This window comes from Schistocerca gregaria, chromosome 1, assembly GCF_023897955.1.
Source record: "Schistocerca gregaria isolate iqSchGreg1 chromosome 1, iqSchGreg1.2, whole genome shotgun sequence".
Lineage (NCBI taxonomy): Eukaryota > Metazoa > Arthropoda > Insecta > Orthoptera > Acrididae > Schistocerca > Schistocerca gregaria.
Window position 1 is genome coordinate 1,063,187,502 of NC_064920.1, and position 13,018 is coordinate 1,063,200,519.

Consider the following 13,018-nt stretch of genomic DNA (forward strand, 5'->3'; position numbering starts at 1 on the left):
CCCGGCACGAATCTGCCCGGCGGGTTAGACTTATGCCGGCACGGTAGCTCAGCGTGTTCGGTCAGAGGGCTAGCTGCTCTCTGATATTAAAAAAAAAAACTGAGTTAATGGATCAACAACGAACTGAAACGGGTGTCTTTCGACGTCCGCCCAGAGCAGATACAAAGAACGAAAACGAACAAAATGAGATTAAAAAAAAAAAGGCTAGGCCGCGCCTCTTTAGCTCAGTGGTAGAGCACTGGTCTAATAAACCAGAGGTCGTAAGTTCCATCCTCACAGGAGAAAGATGAATTTTAGCCGGCACGGTAGCTCAGCGTGTTCGGTCAGAGGGTTACGTGTCCTCTGTAATAAAAAACTGAGTCAATCGATCAACAACGAACATCCTGGTCGGGGCATACATTTTCACCTGTCCCCGTTGATATATATCAACTCCCGTTAGCAGCCGAAGGTATAAGCCAGCACGGTATCTCAGCGTGTTAGGTCAGAGGGTTAGTTGCCCTCTGTAATAAAAAACCTGAGATAATGGATCAACTACGAACTGAAACGGGTGTCTTGCGACGTCCGCACCGAGCAGATACAAAGAACGAAAACGAACAAAATGAGACTACAGAAAAAAAGGTATTAATATAATTCTAACTTCGTAAACGAAAGTTTCTGAAAGATGATGTCTATCCAAATTTCTCTTCAGTCCATAAGAGTGGCGCGAGTAAAGCCATTATGAGGGTGGAAATCAAGTTTGCTTTAAATACGAGATGTAATGGTCGTGAGCGTTAGTTCATCAACAGATGAAAACTCCAGGGATATCCGCAACCAGCATTAACAGCCCCTGTACTGACCGACCAAGTGCAACAGGCATGGAAGTCCGTTCCATCAACTGACGTATGACCTCTGTACAACACAGTGCACACACTTTTGCATGCTTACATTCAACATTCTGGCGGTTACATCGGCTATTAATGTATCAGCATTTCACGTTTGTAATGGCTTATCTAGCGCTTACATTAACCCGTGATCTTTCAATGTTAATCACTTGAATATGTTACCTAGCCAAGTATTCCCGAAAGTTTGTAACTCTACATTAATTATTTTTCATGTCAGTGTGTGTTACATGAGTGCCCGTATCTTTTAATTGTACAGACTTAGAAATTTCACATTGTTACACTACTAAAGGACTATAGATCTCAGTACGTTACATAAATGTAAACCTGACACCTCTACCCGTTCCGAGAAAAAGGGAACAGTCAGTCTGTTGATGTTGTTGTTGTTGTTGTTGTGGACTTCAGTCTGAGACTGGTTTGATGCAGCTCTCCATGCTACTCTATCCTGTGCAAGCTGCTTCATCTCCCAGTACCTACTGCAACCTACATCCTTCTGAATCTGCTTAGTGTATTCATCTCTTTGTCTCTCTCTACGACTTTTACCCTCCACACTGCCATCCAATACTAAATTGGTGATCCCTGGATGCCTCAGAACATGTCCTACCAACCGATCCCTTCTTCTGGTCAAGCTGTGCCACAAATTTCTCCCCAATCCTATTCAATACTTCCTCATTAGTTATGTAATCTACCCATCTAATCTTCAGCATTCTTCTGTAGCACCACATTTCGAAAGCTTCTATTCTCTTCTTGTCCAAACTATTTATCGTCCATGTTTCACTGCCATACATAGCTACACTCCATACAAATACTTTCAGAAAAGACTTCCTGACACTTAAATCTATACTCGATGTTAACAAATTTCTCTTCTTCAGAAACGCTTTCCTTGCCATTGCCAGTCTACATTTTATATCCTCTCTACTTCGACCATCATCAGTTATTTTGCTCCCCAAATAGCAAAACTCCTTTACTACTTTAAGTGTCTCATTTCCTAATCTAATTCCCTCAGCATCACCCGACTTAATTCGACTACATTCCATTATCCTCGTTTTGCTTTTGTTGATGTTCATCTTATATCCTCCTTTCAAGACACTGTCCATTCCATTGAACTGCTCTTCACAGTCCTTTGCTGTCTCTGACAGAATTACAATGTCATCGGCGAACCTCAAAGTTTTTATTTCTTCTCCGTGGATTTTAAGACCTACTCCGAATTTTTCTTTTGTTTCCTTTACTGCTGGCTCAATATACAGATTGAATAACATCCGGGAGAGGCTACAATCCTGTCTTACTCCCTTCCCGACCGCTGCTTCCCTTTCATGTCCCTCGACTCTTATAATTGTCATCTGGTTTCTGTACAAATTGTAAATAGCCTTTCGTTCCCTGCCACCCTACTTCCACTACCCCCTGCCACCTTTAGAATTTGAAAGAGAGTATTCCAGTCAACATTGTCGAAAGCTTTCTCTAAGTCTACAAATGCTAGAAACGTAGGTTTGCTTTTCCTTAATCTAGTCGTATTGGGTCAGTATTGCCTCACGTGTTCCAGTGTTTCTACGGAATCCAAACTGATCTTCCCCAAGGTCGGCTTCTACCAGTTTTTCCATTCGTCTGTAAGGAATTCGCATTAGTATTTTGCAGCTGTGACTTACTAAACTGATAGTTCGGTAATTTTCACATCTGTCAGCACCTGCTTTCTTTAGGATTGGAATTATTATATTCTTCTTGAATTCTGAAGGTATTTCGCCTCTCTGATACATCTTGCTCACCAGATGGTAGAGTTTTATCAGAACTGGCTCTCCCAATGCTGTCAGTAGTTCTAAAGGAATGTTGCCTACTCCCGGGGCCTTGTTTCGACCCAGGTCTTTCAGTGCTCTGTCAAACTCTTCACGCAGTATCATATCTCCCATTTCATCTTCATCTACTGAAACGTCCCCTTAGAAAAATTATTCACGACTGTGCTTGAACTGACACAAAACATTTTTTTTAGCGCAACGCAATCTGACTTTCAATAATTCCTACAAAAGAATGGCCCTGACTAACACTAACCTATACCTTTCACAAATCACTTACCCCACAAAAATCTTCGTTACTGAAACTACTGCAATACAGCGAGCGCCACTACTGCCAGCTAAATAAAAGATTCAAACTACGGAAAGCACTAACTACTGATAGGGATATTTAGCAAAAGACAGATTTTAATAGAGAACAAACAATGTATTTACCTTAATAGTCATAATATATATAGCAGTTCATGACATCCAGTCTTACAAATTTCAAAACTCTCCATCTCTCTCCCCACATCCACCACTGCTGGTGGCTCACCTCCGAATGCGCAACCTTCCGCGCTGCTAACAGTCAACTGCCCAACACTACAATGGCAGACAACAATGCAAACCAGCCACAGACTGTACACAGCACAGCCAGTGATCTTCATACAGAGTGCTACGTGGCGTTACCAATAAAAAAATCCACACCACAGCAGTCTGTTTGATCATCACTTGCCGATTGTTCAGCTAAAGGGACTGTTGCGTCAAAAATCTACAGATAGCAAATAAAAACAACTGGAAATTTAGAAAGCTTACACACATTTTAAAGAAATTTGTAGATATTTCACCTTTTAAATTTATTGTTTTGGCCTCGTGTATCTACAGACCTTTCGGTTGAGGAGCGGAATGATTATCCCGCTAACGCCCTTCGCACTCGCCCATTTAAAACTACGGGGATGGAACCACAATAAAGAAATAATACCCACAGGATAGTTAGACAGTGTTGAGTAGAAGGAATACGATGGTATGGCAAAAAATAAAGCAAGGCGGGTGGAGGAAGAAGGGGAGAGCATGAAGCTAGTGCACTGAGCCGAGATGCGTGGCTGTACGCACGTGGACAGAAGGCCGTGCAAGGGCGCCCGTAAGCCGTCCCGCCGGCCAGTGGCCGGTGACGTCATAGGAAGCAGCTCGTTGGAGCCGCCCCAGCTGCTCGCTGGCCCTGCGGAGGAAGCGCTGGCAGCCAGCAGCCGGTGGGCGTGCCGCGTGGGAGCAGGCCGCCGTGCTGCGACCTTACCCAACCCTGCCGCCAAAATGTGGGACACTCGGCGCCTGGCACTCACAGCGTCTCATTGACCCAGTTACTATCTGCCCTTCTCATGTCGGCTAAGCGTTTCAGTCGTAATGAATTAAGGACGGGTCCGCCTTTTTACGACTACACAAATTATGAAACTTCCTGGCAGATTAGAACTTTGTGCCGGACCGAGACTCGAACTCGGGACCTTTGCCTTTCGCGGGCAAGTGCTCCACCAACTGAGAGCTTCTGTAAAGTTTGGAAGGTAGGAGACGAGGTACTGGCGGAAGTAAAGCTGTGAGGACGGGGCGTGAGTCGTGCTTGCGTAGCTCAGCTGGTTTAAGAGAGCTGGTTGGCCTCTGTAATAAAAAAACTGAGTCGAAGGATCAACAAAACGAACTTGACCGGATGTCATGTGACGTCCGCAACGATCAAACACATAAAAAAAAGTTGGTAGAGCACTTGCCCGCGAAAGGCAAAGGTCCCGAGTTCGACTCTAGGTCCGGCACACAGTTTTAATCTGCCAGGAAGTTTCATATCAGCGCAGACTCCGATGCAGAGTGAAAATCTCATTCTGGGTACACAAATTGTTCTTTTAACAATCAAACATGCTTCACCACAGTTACAGCATCCTCCGTGAGTTTTTACTTTTATTTACTTATATTTTCTTTTATTTCGAATTGTACGTGAGGTGGCCTTCAACTGGAATCAGTCACGTTTATAAATTAGTTCACCACGGCATTATTCTAGTATTTGTCTAGTTCTGAGCTGATGCAAGTTTGTTTGCGTGTGCTACACGTGTGTTCCTATAGTGTCAGAAACGTAAATTCTTGCAGTGGAATGTCCGTCCAAACCACCGGAACGTAGAAGGTTCAAATGGTTCAAATGACTCTGAGCACTATGGGACTTAACATCTGAGGTCATCAGTCCCCTAGAAATTAGAACTACTAAAGCCTGACTAACCTAAGGACATCACACATATCCATGCCCGAGGCAGAATCCGAACCTGCGACCGTAGCAGTCGCGCTATTCCGGACTGAAGCGACTACAACCGCTCGGGCACAGCGGCCGGCAGCAACGAAGAAGGACGCAGTATACACAAATGAGCAAGTGAAAACCTTAGCCCAACTACACAAAAACACGTTTGGCACATACAAACAAACTTGTCGCAGCTCAGGGATAGCCAAATAACTGCAACGACGGTATGATGAAGTGATTTACACCTGTGGCTGATTCCGCTTGGCAGCCAGACGACACAAACACAATGTGAAATTAAAAAAAAATGGTTGAAATGGCTCTGAGCACTATGGGACTCAACTTCTGAGGTCATTAGTCCCCTATAACTTAGAACTAGTAAACCTAACTAACCTAAGGACATCACACCCATCCATGCCCGAGGCAGGACTCGAACCTGCGACCGTAGCGGTCTCGCGGTTCCAGACTGCAGTGAAATAAAAGAAAACTAAAATAAACACCCGTGATGCCACGACTGTGGTGAAGCATGCGTGCGTATTGAAACAAAACAGTAATCTGTGTACTTGCAAAAAGGCAGACCCACCCTCATTCATTATTATTTTCTACATGCACGGGAATTGAGCTCAAAACTTCAATACGATGGTTTCAGTTGCGTTGGTCCTCACTACTGGAAGGATAAAACACTGAACTCCTCGAAAATTGATGCACTGAAGAAAATCACAACACAATTTCTACTTATCACGTAGCACGTATTTAAGGCTGAAATTACCATTACACTTTAAGGAAGAATCTTTGTAAGAATTTTACTAGTGATGAGTGAAAGATTGATAGCAGGGATAAAATACGGGGCGCGAAAGGTAGTCTACGTCTTGTACAGAAACCATACTGCAGTTATATAAGTCGAAAGACATGAAACTGGAGCAGTAGCCGAGAGTTGAACAAGACAGTGACGTAGCCTAAACCCGTTGTTATTCAGTCTGTAGAATCAGCAAGTAGTAAAGGAAACCAAGGTGAAGGTGTGAAAAGAAATGAAAGTTCAAGGAAAAGAAATATAAACTATGGGGTATGTCGACGACAATGTAATTTTGATTTGACGGCAAAGGACTTTAAACAGCATCTGAAGTAGATAGTGCCTCGAAAAGAGGTTTTTATATGATCGTCAACAACAGTAAAACAAGTAAAAATAATTAATCAGATGATGCTGAGGGAATCAGAAATTCAGAGACGAAAAGCAGTAGATGAGTTTCGCAACTTGGGCAGCAAAATAACTGATAATGTCAAAAGCAGAGAGGTTGTAACATACAGACTGCCATTTGTAAAAGGGAAATTTTGTAACGTCGAATATAATTTTAAGTGTCAAGAAGTCTGCTATGAAGATAACTGCCTGAGTGTAGCTTTGAACGAAGTGAAACGCGAACTATCAACAGTTCAAACCAGAAGAGAATAAAATATTTTGAAATGTATTCTACAGAAGAATGCTGAAGGTTAAATGGGTAGATTGTATAGCTAATGAAGCAGCAGCAGAACCGAAATACGAAACAGCAACCAAACTAGAGCAACATATTCACAATGTTGTTGTTGTTGTCTTCAGTCCTGAGACTTGTTTGATGCAGCTCTCCATGCGACTCTATCCTGTGCAAGCTGCTTCATCTCCCAGTACCTACTGCAACCTACATCCTTCAACCTACATTCACAATATCAATCACGAAAAGAAAAGTTTGAAGAAATATTGTTTTAGTTAGCCAGAATTATTGGATTTAAATTCCTTGACTATAAATTTAATAGCACTTTTATTCAATATATTTTCTCGTCTTTGACGTTGTATTGAACATACTGACTGATTAAGACGTTATTCCAAAAAAAGCAAAATTGGTATAATTTTGGAAAGTATTTCTTTCTTTACGTGACAGAGTAGATATTCCTTAACGACATTCGAATATATTATAATAAGGCAAGGTGGAGCCCAGCAGGATCCTAGTCCAGGTAACAATGACTGAGGCTAATGACACGATCGGGGAGTTTGAATATTGCAGGAGTAGCGTTATTATTCCGTTCTCAGTGAAATTAACTGGATAGTCCCTACAAAAGTTTTAAGTTAATCTTATATGAACAGTTTTATAGATTGTCGATACGGTTGCGGCGATGGTGTATGCATCTGCAAGAAACTTTCAATACTTCTGTTTATTACACTGTGATTAACTGAAGAAGATCTCAGGGCAGGAACCTGCTATTGCTTGGAGCTTAATTCATCCACGTCCGTCATTCCACCTGAAAGTTTCGCTTGTGAAAAAAAAAAAAAAAAAAAAAAAAAAAAAAAAAAAAAAAAAACACGTCGGCGATCTTGGTGGCTTGGCGTTTCACTATCTCGACAAATGATCACGGGACGAGAAGAGCTGCTTTTGTTAGATTTTCTCACTCTCTACCACTAATCGTATTGTGTGTATTGAACCGGAGACCTAGAAACGACGGAGAGGCTTCGTCCCCGCCGTAGCCCTCAGTGGTTCACAACCCCACAACAGGCTGCAGCAGTCCACTCACCCCACCGCCGCCCCACACCCAACCTAGGGTTATTGTGCGGTTCGGCCCCCAGTGGTAGAGTAATTATGGTTAACACGTACGTAGAGACAGTGTTTGCGCAGCAATCACCGACGTAGTGTGACAGAGAGTGGAATAAAGGAAACCAGCTTGCACTCGTCGAGGCAGATGGAAAACCGCCTTAAAAACCATGCACAAGCTGGCCAACACATCGGACCTCTACACTAAATCGCCAGGCGGTTTCGTGCTGAGGACCGGCACGCCTTCCCGCTCGGGCAGAAGCGAGTTGGACCGCGCGGCTAGCTCGGCGAGCTATTACTAAACGTTCTTAGTAATGGTCCTAGTCTTATTAACAACGATCCAGAATTGGTAGAATAAGTGTTCTACACTTTGTTAAGATTTTATCACAGAATGCGAGCCAGTCTGCTTTCCCTTTTATTATTTTACGTAGTCATTGTACTTTCGGTAGCTCCGGAAGGCTACACTTTCGACTTTAGCGGTGGTTACTCTTTCCAGTGATTTGTTGTCAGTAATGTAACTGATCGTTAGTGGATCTCTTACTCTATTTGGCCGTAACATGTTACGTGTATTTAAGTTCGTCAACTGCCAGCCCCGCACGATTCAGAGAGAGACAGGCAACTGTACTACTTGGCTTCCGGCAAATATCTGCGCTCGTCGTTAAAATGTACATTATTTCAACAATAAGTGGTGCTGACTCACGAGCATCTAGTTGCATATGATGTTTCACCTATGTACCATAAACTCGATAGCATGACATTAGGAGCAAAGTGGGCTTGGCGCGTGGTTGACGTTGTGTCTTCTCTCTTCGTGGAGACAGTTTCTAAATTACATCACATCCCTACCGGGAAGAGTGTGTAATCTCCCCTCTCCTTCCTTATTCCGGCTATTGTCCACAATAAGCAAAGTCTTTTATGAAACATTTGAGAGGAGCGAAGACTACAATAAAATTTCTACTTTACTTAGCTTTTCTTGTAGAGTTGGCTCCAGTTCTTCTTGTCTAGGGGTCTGATTCTTGAAGGTGAAATTCTCACATTTTAGGTCCTCATGATTGAATTGATTTAAGTAAATATGAAGATTGTTGTTACAAAATTTTTGTTGTTACGTTAATATATTTTGTCACAAAAAAATGGCTTTGAGCACTATGGGACTCAACATCTGTGGTCATCAGTCCCCTAGAACTTAGAACTACTTAAACCTAACTAACCTAAGGACATCACACACATCAATGCCCGAGGCTATTTTGTTACATTGTACATCCTACAGTCCTTTGAACTTTCACATTAACAAAGCCGAAATTACATTGCACGCCGAAAATACAAAAATACCTTCCATCACATCAGAGGCATGCTTACTACTACCTCACTCTGCGGTAATAACCATATTCTAAAGGTTTTACAGTTTTTCTGTGCAAATGAATTTATATTAATTTCGATTATTATTTCATAAATAAATGCAGAAGTAAACATAGTAAACAGTGCTAGATTGCGTAATTAATAATAGAAATTTTAAGTGTGCCAAATAATTCGTATTTTCAAACATTTCTACAAAAAATTGTCTGTGCATTGAAAATAGTACTTATCGATTGTAATATCGAAAATAAAGTAATGCTAGAGAAGAATATCCCTTCACAAGTGGTAAATTTTGGACTTGTCTTGCTATTTATATTTCTCACAATCATCGACCAGTGCTGGGTGCGCAAACTTGAGTACCATCTGGGGTGGATGTTGTAGCAGCCCACTCTAAATGTAGGTCGTCGACCTTTTAAGAGCTTGACTCATTACAAAGTAATACAAACTGCTCTCGACCGCTAAGCCGGCTGAGTAATGCGGTAGATTACTGCAACTAATATCCTTAAGATATACCACATCGAAGAAATAAACACCCTATATCAAGCTGAAAGACGTGCTTGGTGATGTTGAGGGAAGCACGTCCTTGTGCACTTCGAATGTTGTTAGTGAGATGCAGCTTAACTTCGCACTTTAAGGAGGCATTATTAGGTAACTGAAAACACATCGTATCACTTTATGCAGTCTTGAACAATTCGTTGTGAATTAATGGACCCTCCAAAGTGCCAGGCAGTAAAAAAAAAAAAAAAAAATGGCACTTCAAATGGTTCTAAGTACTAAGGGACGTAACATCTTAGGTCATTATTCCCCTTGACTTAGAACTATTTAAACCTAACTGTTGTGGTTGTCAGGTGAGCCAACACCGTGTTACTAGAGGAGGCCGAAAGGCACGCGATTTAGCTCACGCAGTCTGGCGTGAGGTTTGGAACATGACAAGGAAATTAGAATTTAGAAAAACGGACGTAGCTGGTGGAATACTTAACTTTAATCCATTAATGACGAACGTCGCTCTGGACGGTACATGATTCACAATACCAATAGTAACTGAACATGGCGCTTTGCTAGGTCGTAGCAAATAATGTAGCTGAAGGCTATGCTAACTATCGTCTCGGCAAATGAGAGCGTATTTTGTCAGTGAACCAACGCTAGCAAAGTCGGCTGTACAACGGGGGCGAGTGCTAGGAAGTCTCTCTAGACCTGCCGTATGGCGGCGCTCGGTCTGCAATCACTGATAGTGGCGACACGCGGGTCCAACGTATACTAACGGACCGCGGCCGATTTAAAGGCTACCACCTAGCAAGTGTGGTGTCTGTCGGTGACAGCACACTAACTAACTTAAGGACATCACACACATGCGAGGCAGGATTCGAACCTGTGACCGTAGCGGTCGCGCGGTTTCGGGCTGAAGCGCCCGGAACCGCTCGGCCACAGCGGCCGGCCCAGGCACTACAGTCACAACGTTGTTTACAGTTCATCTCTGGCGGCGTTGTTTGAACGAAATACTCGTGTTACTAAAATTGCTGCTCACTCCAGTGAAATAGCAACCTGAAGTAAATGTTTCACAGAAGCGACATAAAAGAATTATACAATACAAATATTCCAGTAGCAAGAGGAAGCCATCACAGTTGGTCATTCGGTTAACTGTATAATGAGTTGAAAATACTACCGGATGTCATATCAACGCAGGCGTCAACTCAGATTTAGTGTATTTCGACTTGTATTAGTCCATGACAAAGTTTAGTAATTTCTCTGTCAGGAGTTGGTATACAGATGATTTACTCAGAGTACAATCGCTTTATTTAGAAGAAAACACCTTCAAGAATGAGATATATGAATAAACAGCATTGCCATAAGCAATGGCTACACAGCCAAATCCATTGACAATTTAAACAGACAGATACACAAAAATAATTCAACGAATGGACACACTGTGAAAGAAGAGAAAATATTCGCGAGTATCCCATACCTAGGCCCCATATCACAGAAAATCGCTAACCTTTTCAGAAAAACAAACGTAGCAGTTGCATTCTCAACTAATAATAAGTTAGGAAATTTACTCATCCATATCGTAAAATCAAATACACAAACACGCAACGACAGTGGAGTGTACAAAGTATCATGTCCCAGTTGTCCTGCCTACTATGTAGGGAAAGCAGGCAGAAACTTCAAGGCCAGTTTTCAAGAACACGTAAATGCTTTTGGGCTCAACCATTTCGAAAAGTCAGTCGTTGCACAACATATGTTGGAAACAACAGTATAGAAAACAATTTGTTAGTACTACATAACGAAGCCGATTCTAAGACCAAAACTGTTAGAAAAACTGGAGATATACCTCCACAAAATCAAAAAACCAGACTCTATGTTAAATGAACAAACAGGTTTCCTGCATATGTCATTCGTTTAATAGTTATATCTTAAGCACTACGAATAAATTCATCTCTGACAACACCATGCAAAAAAACATCTGTGAAGTGTTTATAAACATGTGTGTGCAAATGTGCCTCTTGAATGAAGTGACATGCACGAAAACGACGGAGAAAAGAATGTTTGCTGGTGCTAAAACGTTAAAAACGCTTTCCTTGGATTATGTGGTAAGTTCACACTGTTAATCTTTTTCACTATTTTGCACATATTCTCCGCGTTCAACTTACGAAATTCATAACCCAACATTAAACCTTCTCGTGACAGGAATATGTTTTCCACGTCATTCAAGAGAAGAAATAAAACATGTATTATGACAAATGACACCTGACAATGTACCCACAGGTTCCGAAATGCATCGTGTATTTAATAATACACGTAAAGTTCTGAGTGAAGGCATTTTTTAATTCATACCTCCAATATACGGATTCCTTTGTCTTGTAAGGTTCTGAAGACGAAACAATTTACTCTGGAACAGGTACAAGGTAAATTTGTTGAGTGCAAAGAGAAAAAGAAAAACTATGAAATAAAATGACTTTTATTTTCCCTCCGCAAAGTTCTCCCACATGTATCTCGCGAAAGCAACATAAGAGAAAAAGTCAGAGAAATTCCGGCACACGCGGAAGCTTGTTGACAGATATTCTTCTCATGAACTGTTCACAACTTGGACAGGAAAGGAGGGCGATGACGGTGATACACAGAGTTGAAATAATACGGAAATATACTCTAAGACAAGAAAAGACACAACACGAAGGAGTTATCCGAATGAGACATAAATCGGCAAAAAGTGATGTACACGTACAGACAAACCAGTTTCCCAAAAATTGGGTGATTTATTCAAGAGACAGAGCCTCACAAATGAGAAAGTCAATAACACGTTCATCCACCTCTGGCCACTATGGAAACAGTTTCTCGGCTTGGCATTGAGTGAGTTGTTATATGTCTTCCTGAGCGATATAGAACCAAATTCTGTCCGATTGATGCGTCAGATCATCAAAATCCCCAAGTGATCGGAGGGCCCTGCCCATAGTAGCGCAAACGTTCCCAGCTGGGGAGAGATCTGACGTCTAAGGTAGGTCTGATAAATATGAAGATGAGCAGTAGAATATCCTGCCGCGTGCGGGCTTGCATTACCTTGCTGAAATTTAAGCCTAGGTTGGCTTGCCATGAAGGGGAACAAAGCGGAGCGTAGAATAATACCGATTTACCGCTGTGTTGTAAGGGAACCGTGGCTGACGCTGGTCATGGGGACTCCGTTCGAATTAACCCTAGGATGCCTAAGGGGGGGTTCGTTGAACCCACAATTTTTTTATGTCCCCTGCTTTTGCCCAAGAACTTTCGTACTACATATTCCGTTTGAGTTATTGTTTGTTGGCTATTTTATGAAACATTAGTATCAATATATTTTATAGAAAATTCCTGCTTTGAAAGAAAAGATAAATAAACTTATTATGAGTCCAATAAACCCCCTCTTAGGCTTCCATGCTATAGAAAATTTCCCTTAGTACTATTTTATATTTCTCATCTCTACAACAGTACAAGTTAGTTTCCTGTTGCTTGGTATTCTTGACATCCACAACAATCTGTTTACTTTCAGAGGAAGTGATTGTTGATGTCAGTCATCTGTTATTTATCTTGTAAACTTGCAGTGAGTTAGTGCAGTTCCCTACTGTTCACACCCACACTTAGAAATGACTAAAAGAATACGTGACTTGTCTTTAGAAAGAGTTCTGAATGAAGATGAAGATTCTGACTCAGGGAGTGAAAGTGAATATGAGGATGGTGTTATGG

General features: G+C 41.8%; 1 non-coding gene across 1 annotated transcript; it reads left to right on the forward strand.

Moving 5' to 3' along the window:
- Positions 1-213: 213 nt before the first annotated feature.
- Trnai-aau (transfer RNA isoleucine (anticodon AAU)) lies at positions 214-285 on the forward strand. The gene has a single exon. It is a non-coding gene; the product is annotated as a tRNA-Ile (tRNA).
- The last annotated feature ends 12,733 nt before the right edge of the window (positions 286-13,018 follow it).